A 16,409-nucleotide genomic window follows, 5' to 3' on the forward strand; every position below is an offset into this window, starting at 1 on the left:
ACAATATTTAAAAGTAGAATAGTTCTATTTCTTGCAGCCACAATTGCTTTTCGGTCCGGGGACAATCGTTCGTACACTGCATTTATTAAAGCAAAATCCAGTATCGAAATTGTGCTGATAGCGCCTGTGCCGCGTCTGAAACAGTGTCTGTCCGTGACGTCACTGGTCACATGTGTGCTTGCTATATAAGATGCTGTTCGCGTGAAATAAAGGGTTGTTATCGTGCCGGGATCGGGCAAGTCTCAGTTCCTTCCTGCCCGCTGCCCGGCCGCGCTCGGCGTCCGGCCAGGGAGCGAACGCGACAGAAATATGGTTTATTCAGTATATGTACACACACAGACGAGTTCACATTACTATTAATTCACCTTACCTACTTCACACAAAGCACATAAATCTATGGTATCAAATATAATGTCTGGATTAATTATTCAAATTAAGTGTTCTCTGCAAGGAAAAATAACAGCAGGGCTAGGGCTGTCGGTTCGAAATTCGGGCACTTAGATATGGTAGGTAAATTAGTTGTTAGGTCAATTTGTCTTAAGGTGGACCGACCAGAACGGATAATTCACACAAATAAAAACCGCTAATCTGCTGTGAAATGTGCCTGTACGTAATGGCGATACATCTGTGAGGACTTAGAGAGGAGTATAGGTTGTTCTCGGTACACGCGCAACTTTAAAGGAAGCATTTGCTTAACAGAGTGAGGTAGACTGCCAGAAGACTGCATTTGCTTTCACGGTGTCACAAACCCCCGCCTTTACGGTCAAAAGAGGTGCGGGATCCCCTTCACGATTACCCGTCGTTCCTCTATGAGGGTTGTGAACACATTTAAAAGTTAGGCCGATCAACCCGTGAAGCACGTGTGTCGGTGTGTGATTGAGGAATAAGTACAAATAGGTCACTTTCTTTTACAAACAATTCAAGGTTTATAAATAGCAGACCAAAATTACACTGATAATAATAGAGTACAATGAAAGAGAATACAACGCCACGACAAGATATTGATAAAGACGAAGAAATAAATGATAAGAGAAAAAAAAATAACCCGACAATGAACAAAACACTGTGATAAAAAATATGAAGATTATAAAGATAATAAAGCAGGTATTTCAGATATTATAAGTATGAGCAAAAGTTACATAAGAACACAGAGTAAAATACTACTAAGTCAGGTCAAAAGTTAACAAAGCGAAAATAATGTTCGATTGAACAACAGTCCGTGGCGAATGAAATTCTCACGTCTTTCTTGTTTGCTGAGGCGTCGAAGGCTGTGTTGCTCGGTAGCGGCGGCCGTACAGGTGCAGAGGACGATGCGTCGATCGCGGGCCCGAAGAAAACACAATACGCTTTCGGAGCACCGCGGAGTGGCCGGAAGTTTGAATCTTCCCAAACGCACTGGTGAGGGCGTGCTGCTGTCGGTTATTTTATACCCTCGGCCGACTATGCAGCAGCCGCGTCAAGGACAGGCGGTCGCTGCCCCATCGGCTTGTCGAATCTTGTCCAGAGGAGCGACGGAGTCCCGTGAATTTCGCTCTATATTCCAGCCATAAGCTCCCGCATCTTCCGCTGTATAATAGGTGAAGCAGCTTGTGACACACGGTGAGGTAGACTGCCAGAAGTGCTCTGGTGTGGTGTTACCAGTCATTTAGGATAGCATGTGAAATCTGTACCAGGACATCCTGATACATGGGCTCGATATCCTACCATACGATGAGGATACAATCCGAGATTCCATGTGTTGCGTAAGACGAGCGGGTAATACATGCTCAGTTTGCCCAGACATAAAGTCAGGAAGATGGGACTGATATTTTGGATATTAATGGGCTTGTTGGGTTTAGGGATGAATATTATTTTACCATGCTTCCATTCAGCTGGTAGCTTCCTCGCTTCCCAGTACTTGTTAAAATATTCAATGAGCAGATAAATAGAACGGTAATCTAGGTTTCTGAGTATGGCATTGGTGATTTGCCCTCTTGAGGTGTTTATATGCGGAGTTTAAGGAGGGCTGCCCTAATTTAAGCCTCCATAATGGGAGCATCTACGGAGGGTTGACCGGGGCCTATGTAGTCGGGATAGGATATTGCTTGGCCGACAGTAGCGCAAGTGAATTTCAGTTGGCTTAAGAGCAGTTGTGGATTACATCAATGATGGGTAAGACTTTTGAGTGTAAGACGGGTTTCCTTTTTTGTCTGAGTAGGCTCTATCCTATGTAGAAAAATATGCCAGGCCCTGGAAGAGCAGAGATCAGCTCGCAGTCCATCGCATATTTGGTGCCAGGTAAATCTAGAGGCCAGCGCTGTGCTCTTCTGTCTTGGTACATGTCGTGCGTTTCAAGAAGTGTGCGGCCCACTAGGTTCAACCGAACCTAGACCGCAGCCAATGTTTTTCGCTCCCGCGCGAGTCAATCGAGGCAGACTACACGATGTTTTGTAGCTGTAAAAACGTAGAACATCATTCGCCAGTGAAAATGCAGTAGAAATAATTTGCAGCTGATAAAAATGCGGTTAACTTAGCGATGGCTCAAATATAGTGATACGCACCAAAGCTCTTTCCATGGTTGTGTTCAACAATGGTCATGAGCAAAGTTTGAATGAGGGGACGGTCAAGTTTTGCATCAAGAGTAGGCGCAATAGCTCCTTTAGCAACGCCTTTGCGTTCCGCGATTTTCTTTTATATTTTTGTTTCAGTAAGCTTTAGGAAAAGGGGGAAAGAGGACACACTATCTGTCTCACGTTTGAGCGGACCCCTACAATTAATTAGGTAAGATCATAACCTCTTCGTTTCGCCTCCATCGAAACGCAGCTGACCTCCAGCGGTTGCGTTTCGAAGGAAGGGAAACGAAGAGGCATCCATGGGCTGTACAATCTCAGTCCACGTTGAAGGTCCCCAGGTGATCGAAATTACTCCGCATCCCTCTATTGAAGCACTTATTTCACGCCTTCCACTTTCTACCTCATATTCGTGTCTCCCCAACGACACCTTGGACGCCGACATAGCAGATGCCGAGATCTGGTTTGCTCTGGGTCAGCTCCGTACCACCATCGCGGCGGGACGAGACGGAATGTTGAACAAAACGCTCTTGAAACCTAGATCTCACGTCTGTCGTGGCCCTGTTGTTGTTGTGATTGTAGGAAGAAGGAAAAGAAAATGCATAGGCCTGCTACTGGCTCTGTAGCTGAGCCACCTCCGCTGCTTCAAGCGGACAGAAGAGAAAAAGTAATAAGCGAGTAATTACTCATTGGCATTCACCCAAGCGTAGCTATACGGCTACAAAGGAAAGCTGTACAGCTTCCTCAGAAACTTCGTAGTTGAAGAAAAACTCCTCCCGATCCGGGAATCTAATACATTATGTACGTATACCATTGAGTATGCACAGAACGCAAGATCGTGGGTTAGGGAAATGTTGAGGCTACTAATAATATCTTACTGGTTTTCGGGGGAGAAGCAGGGAACGTTAAATGTAGGGATGCGTAAATGTTAAATGTAAAGGGATAAAGAGAATTCCCCAGGATCAAGCACTCTGCTGTTTGACAAGAGTTGAATACCAAAATTAAAGAAAGTTTGTATATGCTAGAAAATAGTCCCTGGGTTAGAAAACGTGAAAACTATGTTCAGAACGCTCATACATCATTACTCCTTACCAAATGTTGCTCCACCGTATTGAGCACTCTCCAACATGTACGAATCGTCCTGGCCCTTATGCTAATTTAGAACGCTGCCTTTTCTCGTGCTTCTTTGAAATCTACTCCCTTCGATTTCCGAATCCAGTTCTCCTTTTCGGGTATACTTCTACGGGCGCCAGTTTGATGTCGTTACGGACCACGTATCGCTCAAGAGCAAAGTATACAACAGTTGCATCTTACCTGTACTCACCTATGGGGCTGAAACGTGGAGGCTAACCAAGAGAGTTCTACTTAAGTTGAGGACAACCCAGAGGGCTATGGAACGAAAAATGGTAGGGGTAACATTAAGAGATATGAAGCGCGCAGAGTGGGTCAGAGAAATAACTCAAGTTACCGATATTCTAGTGGAAATCAAGACGAAGAAATGGGCTCGGGTAGGACATGTAGTGCGAAGAGAGGATAACCGATGGTCGCTTATGGTAACAAACTGGATTCCAAAGGCAGGAAAGCGTAGCAGGTGTGGCAGAAAGTTAGGTGGACTGATGAGGTTAAGAAGTTCGCCGGGGTAAAGTGGATGCAGCTAGTACAGAGCCGGGTTAATTGGAGAAATATAGGAGAGGCCTTCGCCCTGCAGTGGGTATAGTCAGGCTGATGATGATAATGAAATAGCACCTTGATTTTTTTTTACTCTGTATGTGTATCTGTAGGTATGTGAATGCCAGATGGCATCTGCATATCAGTGGGAAAGGCCGCAGAAGCAGCGTAAACATTTTTCTAAAAGACACTTCTGTCATCTGCAGTTGCTGCTCTTGGGCATTGGCAGGAACGAAGTAGCGGTGGAAATGACAACGCAGCAGCACGACCTTGTTTCCAGCCATTGAACTATAGCAGGCAACGAACATATTTATCTTTTATGGGGTCTTCTAAATAAAGGTTAATAGTTTTGAACTGCCTGCAACAGGAAATGATATATCGAAAAACAAAAGAACATCCGAAACAAAATAGTTGTCTTACTCTCACTAAAGGTTTCAGGCTTAATCAACACATTTAAATGATAATAAATAAGAAAAGTGGAAATATTAACATAGTAAACCGGACACTTGGTAATATTCACCGTAAAATTAAAGCTTGCAGCTTATCAGGAGCTGGTAAAGCTGCACTTTGAGTATGCTAGTGCCGTACGGGATCCCCACCAACACTATTTAGGTATATAAAGCGGGGCAACCAAGTTCTCGTCGAAACAATAATAAAAAGAGGTCACTGACATGAAAAATGCAATTGGATGAGGACAATTGGTGTAAAATGAAAACAAAAATTTTAGGCTGAAGCTGATGCACTCCTTATATTATAATAAGAAAAAAAATCGAGAGACAGAAATTTATTTCACCGACACACTGCCTGTCAGCCCGACTGGATCACGAAAAAAGGTTCGCGAAATTAAGTGCAAGATTAGAACATGAAATTATTAAAAAAAAAGAACACTGAATGGAATGCACTTGCAGCAGATGTGGCGGGCGTCAGCATTAATGCTTTTGTTTCTTTACTGAGGGAGATTTAGTTCCAATAAACTAGTTTCTGTTTCTCTTCGCAAGATCTGTTTGCACCATTTATTAGATCATAAATGCTATTCTTATGTTACAGGCTCCTCCCCATATATAACGCTTGTTATAGCTTGCCTGATACTTTTTATAATAAAAAGTACATCTGTATTACCTGCCTTTACCACAGCTATCCAATGCAAAAATAAAAGTCGTGCTGCAAACTCTTGCACGAAATCGCAGCGTCAATTAGAGTATTATTATTGGGCGTGAAACAACTGTGTTTTCGGTTTCATGGTGGTAGTGGTTTGATAATATAACTGAAACGAGAAATAATATTATGTTGGAAGCCACAGAAATTCGTATATATTGTCTGCAGCTCCCGAGCTGTCGTCAGAGGAAGCAAAAGGGACAGGGAGAGGATAGCGAGAAGCACAGAGGGACGCGATAACAAGAGATGACAGGATTAAATTTTTACGATATTTGAAAAATATTGTTACGAAGCGGCAAGCCGATGAAGACAGGAGACAGAACATGACCGATGACGATGGTAGATGACGTTTAATGAATGTCCACGGGCCTAGCGCGAGCGCTCCTGCCCGCGCCACTGCCCGCTTCTTCTTCCTTGTCGTCCGTAACATGACCCGGGGCCACCGAGCGATCGTCCCGATCGTGGACGAGGAAGTTTAGCGATGTTAATGATTTTATGGTGTGATTATGGGCGTGTCTGGATGCTTGAAGAAGAAGAGGAAGAAGGAAGAATAGAACGGCTTGCCGGTACGATGTCTGATGCGTGGGTGATCCACCTCCCTTGGAGCTGTCAACCATCCGTCACCAGAGTCCATGGGACCGATGCCTCGAGGTCACGTCGGGCAGCTTGGGCGAGGGTTGCGTGTTCGTGTCCATCGGTTCCTTCGGGTCATTCGGGTCTTTCGGGTCCTTCATCTCGGTTCTGATCGGTATGTCTGTTCTTGTCTTCAGGTCCGGGCTGGGGGCTGGGCGGTGGTAGTTGTTCAGGTCCGGGCTTGAAGGGCTGGGGCGAAGCTGCTAGGCGATGTCCCTGGGCCCTCGGGGATGGTCCCGGCTTGAAGATGGCGTCGATGCTCTAAGGTTAGGATGGGGATGCCGTACCCCGCACCTCCAACCAAATGTTACGAAGCGGCAAGCCGATGAAGACAGGAGACAGAACATGACCGATGGCGATGGCAGATGACGTTTTAATGAATGTTCGCGGGCCTAGCGCGAGCGCTCCTGCCCGCGCCACTGCCCGCTTCTTCTTCCTTGTCGTCCGTAACAATATTATGCAAACAATGCATTGTTGTTTTCAGCGTTTTAATATAAACTACTGAGTATTTCTAAAACAAATTTTTCTTCGCGAAACACGCCTCTTGAGCTCATGTGATTGCATGACTAATTTAAAATATCGAAAAAAAAAGATACGTTGTTAACCTTTTGCGAGAAAGAGCCACATATGTAACCACGTTAGCAATATCTTCAGGAGCTGTCGATGTTTGATTGTCCGGTTGTATATTCCTTGTGAACGACTGTCGATGTTAACATGCAGGTCATGCCATTCGGAACATTAAAGTGAACAATCTTTAACTAGCTCTTTCCCTTTCTCATATATTTTCATGTGTTGCATTTATAACCGAAATATTTCATGGTGCCTGCGAGCTTTGCAATGTAAGCGCTTTTTCTATTGAGATGCCGGTCACATTACGTAGTTTAATTACATTTCCGACTAAGCGCTGTCCATAGGCTTCTGCGCATCACTGTGAATATGCTTTAGCAACAATATTTTTGTTACTGATTGTTCACGCTAAATACTTGTTGTTTGGCTACTAAAATTTCGTAACGCAAAATGTTCTTCAATTCGTTCCTTTTGATAGCCCAGAGTCCTGAGTTTTTTTGAACATCGCTAAAATATTAATTTACAAATTAGCATTACCATTCGCCCCCCCCGCCCCACGTGTAACTTCAGAAATAACTATTATTCTGAAGAAGCTACCAGGGCTTTATTGCAGATGAACAGTACATATAGCATACATGCATGTCTAAAACTTCAAGGGAAGTTGCTGATAACAAGCAAAAAGATTGAATACAATTTAGTTCATTTCTCCAGATGCAAAGTGTGCAAATGTTTATGCAAAATCTACTGGATATAACGCGATATATTTCTAGGTCCCGTTACTCAGATAACAAAGCCGGTCCGTTGAAGCAGAGTCGACCTTCATGCCGATTTGAAGCGTGAGCGCCACGTGATCTTCAGCCATGACCAGTGTGGCCAAGCAGTCGTTGTTGAAGTGGCTTCAACCTGGATCTCCGTGAAAACTTCTGTATTACAGAAGCGCCAATAAACGTCAGAAAGGCAGCGAGGTGCTGCCAATAACAGGCGTGAATGTAGCGGTTGGGTTGCGAAAATTAAAGCCGATGGGGGACCAGAAACCAGGAAGAATAGAAGGGCCTGGACTGAATCCGCCTGAGACGAGTGAACATGTATCGAAACAGCCGTGGATTTGAGGGCCCGACGTCAGTAAGTCCGAGTGTTTTGGCTTCTATTTTCAGAGCACCTACTATCCCAAAAATTTCCTGCTAACTTGCTTTGCTTTATTTACAGTAATATGACTAAACAATTAGAGACAATAGACCCAAATTACGGGGGACCCTTAAAAATGTGCCATCAATCCTTTGCGGAGTGGACTTAGGCTGTCTTTCAGCGCTTTCCATGAGCATTATATTTAAGGTAAATTTATAGCCCGGCCGCCAGGACACTGCAAATATATTACTACCCCGACAAATAGAAATTCCATATCTGCATATTAGGACACCAAGGCAGGAAAAAAGCCAGTGCATCCATACCGCTGACCGAGCTCTCCTGCTCTTGGTTCCGATTACTCGGGATTCCACCCCGTCCTCCTCGACAACATAGTGACGTACGCGGCGAGGCTATAGCACTGCAAACACTCGCAGAAGTTATCCGCCCGGGGTACGGGGCTCCACAAAGCCTTGATGGCGATGCCTAAGAAAGGAATATACAACTAACCCGCCCATTTGTTATTAATATAAACCGCGCACTCCGACCCCAAATACCACCTCTGGGAAGAGAAGGTAGGCCTTCCCAAAAAAGTGTTGATTTGTCCTTTAAATCCAAACATAGTGGGTGGTAGAAACATTTTATTGCGATTGGAACCAATAGTGGGGGCGAAGCCCCCTGCATGATAATTGGGAGATCTCTTACTAGATGGGAGACAACATTATAAGGCAAAAGAAAGTCCTTGAAGAGTGCGGGGCCCTGCGCCACATATCTGTTAGGCCCGTGGCGCGCCGCGCATTCGAAGGCCGCGCCACTTCCCAATGCTCCCTGCGCGGTGCCTGTTTCCCTCTCCCCGCTCGCTCGGGGATAACCGGTCCCGCGCGAGGTGGCTATAAAGGCAGGCACGCGCCGCCGTCTCGCTCTCTCTTCGACCCTGCTCTTCGTTCCTGCTTCGCTCCTGGCGCTTCTCCACGGAAGACGACCCGCAGGCTCCAGCCCCCCGGACGACGACCCCGCACCGCCTTGGACGACCCCCTGTGAGATTAACGATGTTTGTTACACGGCCCGCTGTGTATTTGTCGTGCGCATCCCTCGGGAAGAGTAATCGTCCACATGGGTGCTAATTCAGCCCCACGTTGGGCGCCAGTTGTGCCACCTCCGAAGCATGCTCGCCCCTCGCCAAAGGCCGCAGTGGTGGTCAAAACTGTGCCTAATCATAGGATATTTCCAATATTATCTCTAGCATTTCTTTAATGATATGCGTGCTGTTTTCGTTTTTAGTATTTCCGGTTTTCTTTTCACTGGTAATATCCCTAAGAGTTTGCTTAATATTTTATTTTGTTCCTCTGTCACTGAACAGTCCTCTAGATAACGATCAAAAATTGCAGGTATTTTGTCACAAGAACATCGGGTATTATTGCTTATATTAAATCTAGCCTGTTAATGCTTGGGATTGGTAGTGATCAGTTGGAAACTGTCCCGGAATATGTTTGACATTTCGTATGTATATGTATCTTTTCCCTCTTTGTTCCATACGATATTTCACTTTTCTAGCATCTTTTTTAAGTTGTTTTTTGATGAATTGTTTCGTGATGGGAACAGCTATTTTCTTACCATCATCCCAAGCGTCTTTTACTAATTCATCTGCTTTGTCGTTACCTTCATTGTCACTATGGCCTGTTATGTATGTCAATATTATTTTCGAAGTTTTGTTTTTTAGTAATTGTTGCTTTATTTCTTGAACGAATGGATTGTTACTTTTAGGGTTATTGAGCGACTTCAGAGTACTGAGATTGTGTTATTATTTAGTATGCTTTTCCGTCATCTTTTTGTTTGATATATTCTTCTGCTGTTTTGATTGCTACTGTCTCTGCTACAGAGTTGTTGCTGTAACTGGGAAGCTTATATTGTTTATACTCTATTATTATTCATGAATAATAAAATACTACGAATGCTGTGACAATTTTCATTTACATCACGTTTCCTGTCGCGCCTTTCTTTTGTGTTTGAGATCCGTCTGTAAAATGTTTGATATCTGTTTCAGTAATTTCTTCTTGAAATTCAAATTTTGGTCTCTCTGATGGATGATATTCCCATATATTGCGTCTATCTTTTATTTGTTCACTTTCTATTTCCACGGTTTCCCATTTGAAAAGTTTTTCCTTCTGCATGATTGAATATCGTTCGTTTTCTTGTTCTATATTTAATGTAACCGGAGGAATTCCTACCAGTATATTGAGAGCTACGTTCGGAGTAGTTCGATAGGCTTTTGTTATTAAAATTAACGGAATTCTTTGGATGACTCCCAGCTTCTTTTTCTTGTACACTCTCCCGTCATACCACACTGGGGATGCGTATACTATTTGTCTCTCAATTGCTTGTACGTAAATTTCTCGTAATATTTCTTTTTTGATGCCCTTTCTCCCTCCTGTGAATCTACTTAACTTTTTTGTTAAAGTTTGAACTTTATCTTGTATATATTTTAGGTTATGGTAAAAAGGACATTTTTCTATCAAATATTATACCAAGTATTTTGAGTTCAGTTACTACTTTGAGTTTCATACTGTTCATTTTTATGCTTGGTGGATGTGTGTCATAATCTTTACCGATTGTGAGCATTTTTGTTTTTTCAGGATTAAATTTTCGGTTAAGCATTATTTCATACTAATCTATTTTGTCTAAGATATCGTTTTCTTTTATTTCCAAGTTCCTTTTTAATGTGTATATAATGACATTGTGACGTCTGGGATGGAGGGCAAATTTATTATTTATGGTGATGATAGTAGCATTATTTTATCTGGCCCAGAAGAAAACAGTTTTGCAACACAATATAACGACTGCTCAAAAGATTGGTTTTCAGCTCAACGAATAACCGATTGAAAATTAATCCGGCAAAAACAAAAGTAAAAATTTTGCGGCCGAGAAATAAAATTGTCAACTTGGCGATCACTCTTCTCTGTGATGGAGAAAAAATTTCAGTTGTAAATGAACGTAAGATTCTAGGAGTGACGTTTTCCGATTCATTAACATGGGACTCGCACATCACCAACATCTGCGCAAAGCTCAGTAAAACAACCGAGGCCTTATCTCGCTGCCGCTCTATTACTTCCAGTGCATACTAAACTTCACATATATCAGGCGCTGTTCTTCTCATAGATTAACTATTGCAATTTGGTGTGGTTGACAGGCAACATTAAGAAGGTTTACATGTTGCAAATGAAGATTGCGCGCATTATTGATTACTACTTTTCAACTGAACATTATTTTCCTGAATACAATATAGTCCCTATACAAAACATTTATGAATTTCATATGCTGCACTCTTTTTATTTATTATCACCGCTTTCAGGAAGTTAATTACGCCTATCGCATCCTTACAACATTATCAAAGTAATGCCTCTACACGCAGCACTGATTTGTGGCTGATTTCATGTTTCCGCACCAATTACAAACTACAGTCTTTGAAACATAATCATCCACAAATTCTCAATAAGTATGATGAATTTAGCAGCCCCAACCACAACCAATTACGGCAGTATTTTTTATCCCATTGGATTTTAGGGGTTGAAATTTCCTGTTGTCCTGATTCTCAGAAGCCTTTAATATGAAAATGTACTCGTTTCCTGTATGTTTCCTACTAAAAGTACTATTTGTATTGCATCTTGAGATTTTTAGCAATGAAACTAAGCTCCAACGCCTTGCGAGCTCTGAAAAATCGAAGCTTCATACGTCAAGAAATTTTAAAAATCACCACGTTACCGTCTAGTGGATATTTAAGGCGAGAAACTTAACACGCAGGAAAAGAGGAGTACTGTCGGTTTAAAAACCTCCGAACGGGAACAAAATAACCCTTGCACACACATTAAGGAACTATTCAGCTTTTCTTGAAAACTGTCAGTACCCTACCGTATCACATAAATTGAAAATTGTGCCACCAGAAAGTTGCACTATACTTCCCTTAGTTACTTGAGACTTCTGCGCACATTTGTGACAAGTCTCTGTATTTACGTTTAGAACCTATTCCTAAAAATTTCAAGGCGTCGCATGAGCGGTATATAACAAGTACAGCAAAATAAAGTAATAGAAAACTGCAACGTACCTCTCTTGTTACATAATATTCAAGAAAAAGTAACGAATTTATTGTTGCGGACACGATGAGGACAGTGTGGGTTGTGCAAATCAAGCTGTTTCTGAAATGAATACTGCGTAGCCCATAAGGCAGGCCCAAAAAATTTGGAGAACGCTTAAGCTTCGCCTTCAAGAGTGGAACGGGATAGCGTTATTCATACTCAACACCTTTAAGTGCACTGTACAACTTTTTTCTAATTATTTGTTCAAACAAGTGCTTCTCACAATCTACATTATCGCACTGTGTTGTGCACACTACAACGTTTCTTGCTCCCGTGTTCCTTTAGCGTTCACACGCACTGAGTATGTCGGTCAGTCAGCACACACATACACACACACCAAACTGGCATTTTCACTCATCGTAGTGTAAGTCATTTTGGACACCTTCAAATCGCTCTTCTGGCATGACACACCTGGATGAATGTCGTTCGTTGTCTTCAAGAGCACTGTCATCACGCTATGATTGCGGTAGTGTGAACAGCACCCGTATCAGCATCATCCGCATTGGCATCCCCTCTGACTTCGTCAATTGGTGCCTCCTGTGGTCTGCGTTCTATTCCTTGTTCTATTCCCTGCGTTCTATTCCCAAGGACGCGGGATCGAATCCCGGCCTCGGCGGCCGCTTTTCGATGGAGGCGAAAAGCAAGGCGCCCGTGTGCTGTGCGATGTCAGTGCACGTTAAAGAATCCCAGGTGGTCTAAATTTCCGGAGTCCTCCGCTACGGCGTCTCTCATAGCCTGAGTCGCTTTGGGACGTTAAACCCCACAAACCAACCAACCAACCAACAGGCAATGACACAAGTACCTTTCCTGTCTCCTATTCGGCGTATGACTGTTCTCTCCAAGCATGAAGGGTGATTCCTATTGGGGACCGTTATGTGTATTATATCGGCTGCCCCAGCGCACTTGCCCATATGGGCACAGGGCAGTGCGTATTGTGTGCTACTTGGGAAGACTCACCTGAGCCTAATGTGCGAATTCTGCGAGGTTATCGTCTTTCAGAAAAAGTATTTCCGGCAGGTTTTTCTTACATACCACACATAAATGAGTTGTCTTTCATCCCATATCTCCTTGTTTAATGACAGTTTGCCACAATCAAGTCAGATATTGAAACTATACGTTCCGTATCCTACACACTTGCAATCGGCGTCTCACTTAGAACGGATCATGCAGTGCTGATTTTGCTGGGCCCTTCTTTTTGTAGAAAGCTTTAATATCCTCGGTATGTTTTCCCTGCATAGTAGGATGGGCTCAATTTTCTTTTACCTCATATCTCCTTGTTTTACGAGGGTTCGTAGCAATGAAGTGAGATATAGAGACTCGACTTTTCGGATCCTACACAATACCAGCTGACTTCTCTTGTACATGCATTGCTCATTTCGCTACGTTCTTCTCATTCCGCAAATAAGTTAGTATTCTCGGCATGTTTGACGTGGACAACACACTGGTGTCAATGAGAAACTCAGACTGACATCTTAACGGAAAGCCAGCTGCAGTAATAGTTTATTTTTAACAGAACATACCACGATAGAATCCAAAACACCGCTAAATGACATGAAGCTGTCGGAAACTGTATGAATTATTCTCAATGATACTGCGGCTGGTAGGTGTAATATGCTGTTTATGGGTCGAGACAGAGCAGCTTTTGGCTTCCGCATATTTATCGTTACCCCATAAACAGTACACCATTCATGCAACGCACTAAGACTACGATTACTTTCTTTATGAGTTTGTCAATGGAGCAGTCGCTCGGAGAAATTCTATATAACTAGGGTAACCATATATTTTATTTGAGCATAATACAAAAATTGGGCAGAAAAATCACAATAAGATTAACTTGAAGAACACTAAAATGAGGAATCTTTTCAGCAGAGTTAGTGTCATCAGGAAAAGTCTGCGTCTGCGGGGTTAAATAAAAAGGAAGCAGCCCAAGGCGTGAACGTCGAACACCATATGCTTGTCATTTGTATAGTACAATATTATGATTAAATAGGTCAGATGCCTGATTGAAATCTATGAAGTTTCCTAGCTTTAGTTATTTTTTTCGATTATATGTCAAATTATGTATATAAGATTAATTCAGGCTCAGTATGTTTCCCCTCATAAATATATAACAGGAATATATAATATCAATGCATGTTGATATCGTATGTGATTTATGGCTTTTTCACATTACTATCTCTCTTACGCTTCAAATCTATAAGCTGAAAACCGGCAAATATTAGTGCCAAATAAAATAACTTTTCCTTTAGATGGCGAAATGTGGTTTCCACGCCCGCAAACGGAAATTATTTATGTATATTACAGGCTTGCATCATAAGATGTCTGTAGGAACAATTTTAAACATATATCTTTCAAAGGTGCTGATAACAGAGTGAAGGATTGCCCTCTTTCTTAAGGAGAGAAGGTCATCACTGCCTCTGCGTGCCGCAGTTATGCATCTGTGATGTTAACGCAGATCAAAGCGCCCGTGCACATGCGCTCTCAGTACATTTTATTCGTAGATTTATAAGTAGTAGCACTCGTTGGGAACATTTCTACGTGTTAATTGCCTGCACGTTGTGCTGATAGACCGCCTTCCCGGCTTATATGCGACCATGCAGCGCTGGGGAGCCGTGCCTGGGGCCAAATCCCTTCTTCGACCCAAGGAGCAGCTGAATGTGCAGTGCATAACAAAGAAAACCTGCTTGCTGGAGAAACCAATATCCAGCAGCGTTTCTGTCAAGTTCATCCAGCCAGGGCTTTGTCGCTGAGCCCTCAAGAAAGACAGGTAGGCAATCCTTGAACTTAGGACGCCGTCAAGGAGCACCTTATCCGTGAACTTGCTCTCGTCGAGTCTGTTCTCTCGCCAGGTGCCATTCTGCGCAGTGTTTGATCACAAAAGAAAGATATGAACAAGAATTGACCCGAATGTATTCCTCAGCGCCCTAAAACTCATTTCGTACAAACAATACACCTGCTGTCTTCAATATGTCGCTACCATTACGGTGCAGGAAAAAGGGAAATTGAAACATTCATGTTTGGAATATATCATGAAAAGCTGATTTTCGCTGTTCATTCACGAAGCCGTACCTGCCAAGTCACTTTTAATTCATCGTGTTTTTTATAGCCGCTACTTTTTTAGGGGAGGTATGTATACATAAGGTGACTACTTAAAAATTATTACTCTTACATTACACAACATGGCAGCTTCAATGTCGCATCACGTTTTTCCTTACTTGCCCGAAGCATCTATCTGAGGTTTGGAGACAAGCATGGTGCCTAGCTTCGCAAATTTTAGAGCATGCATACAAGTAGGCTTCCAAGCCATATGTCACCTCTGTGCACTTGAAGAGGGAGCTGATATTACCGGCAAGTAATAATAGCTTTTATTTGACCATCATGTCGTACTTAAAACCCAAATGTTAAATGAAAGCTATCCATAAAAATAAATCTACTTTCGACCCTTCAGCATTAGCAGAGTCTGAAGAGAGTTACCTTAATATTTTTATACTTATTATAAAAGAAACGGGCAATGTTTTGAACCGTAAAAAAGAGCAGCGAATCCATACTAAAGTCATATTTCAAAGAGATAGTATTTCTAAAACATTTGAACAGCAAAAATGGTAGAATAAGACGTTTTTAAAACTCGTTAAAATAAACACATAAAATTGAGAAACGTCCTGAACATGACGAACAAAGCTTTATAAAATAATATGAAATCTCTATTAGGTTATAACATTTGCCTAAGCGTTACAGAAGTTTACAGGGCAGCGAATTTTGTCACGCATACAGGGATAACTCGATTTCATTTTTCATGGCATAAAGCCTCCGGGTCCGGTAGAACCAGAACTCCGAGTTTCAAACTGAAGTGCCTTTTCACCTTTGCTCAAAAACCAATTTCGCGAGTCGCGTATGCGTAAATTTAGTAAATTATGTGAATATTTGTTCAAGGTAAGGCCTACAGTGTCTTTGTGCTCCAAGCGTTCTCACGAAACCGAAGAAGGCCGTTTCGTTCTTAGGGCGGCATTTTCTGGCATTTTGTTAACACTTGTGCCAATGATTGTCGTCGACTTCTGAAACGAGCACACAAAACACTGCATCCGACGCAGCAGTGCCACAACAAAGTACAGCTTCTTGGTATATCGCGAATGGAAGCCCCATCGCTTGTCGAGGCCTGACTGACAGGACTCATGAAAGTTATATTCACGCGATATGTGAAATACCTAGTTCTGTCATTTCCTCCGGGCAACCAAGATGGTGCAGTCGCCGCAGCGGTTGAGAACGTGTTCGTTGTGACCGGGAACCTCCGCACGCAATAAGGATATCCCATTCATTCTAGCCTAATTAAACGTCAGTCTGGCCTTAACTATTTCAAAAGCAAAAACACTTTCAAATATACCTTGTGCGTGATATTGGGAGCGAGCAGGTAGGCGGAATTGATCAAAGGCCATTTGTTCTGTTTTTACTTTCCTTTCGAGCACATCAGCAAGCAGTACAGAAACAGTAAACATCACTTAGCTAGGCTTAGTGTGCGAATATGTCAGCCGAAACCAGAAGCAAACCTTAGTAATTTCGGAGAGCAGACAATAGACGCTGTTGCGGTCGA

The 16,409-nt window shown here is 42.7% G+C and overlaps 1 long non-coding RNA gene across 2 annotated transcripts in view; it reads left to right on the forward strand.

Moving 5' to 3' along the window:
• The window catches only part of LOC146189712 (uncharacterized), a 40,181-nt gene extending 25,426 nt beyond the window's left edge, over window positions 1-14,755 (forward strand). The window contains exons 3-4 of one of the 2 annotated variants that reach the window (XR_014707681.1): window positions 7,507-7,694; window positions 14,425-14,755. This is a non-coding gene — a long non-coding RNA (uncharacterized LOC146189712). The remainder of the gene's footprint in view (window positions 1-7,506; window positions 7,695-14,424) is intronic. The other variant, XR_014707680.1, reaches the window with a different exon arrangement.
• The last annotated feature ends 1,654 nt before the right edge of the window (window positions 14,756-16,409 follow it).

This window comes from Amblyomma maculatum, chromosome 5, assembly GCF_055883805.1.
Source record: "Amblyomma maculatum isolate TAMU_Amacu chromosome 5, ASM5588380v1, whole genome shotgun sequence".
NCBI lineage: Eukaryota > Metazoa > Arthropoda > Arachnida > Ixodida > Ixodidae > Amblyomma > Amblyomma maculatum.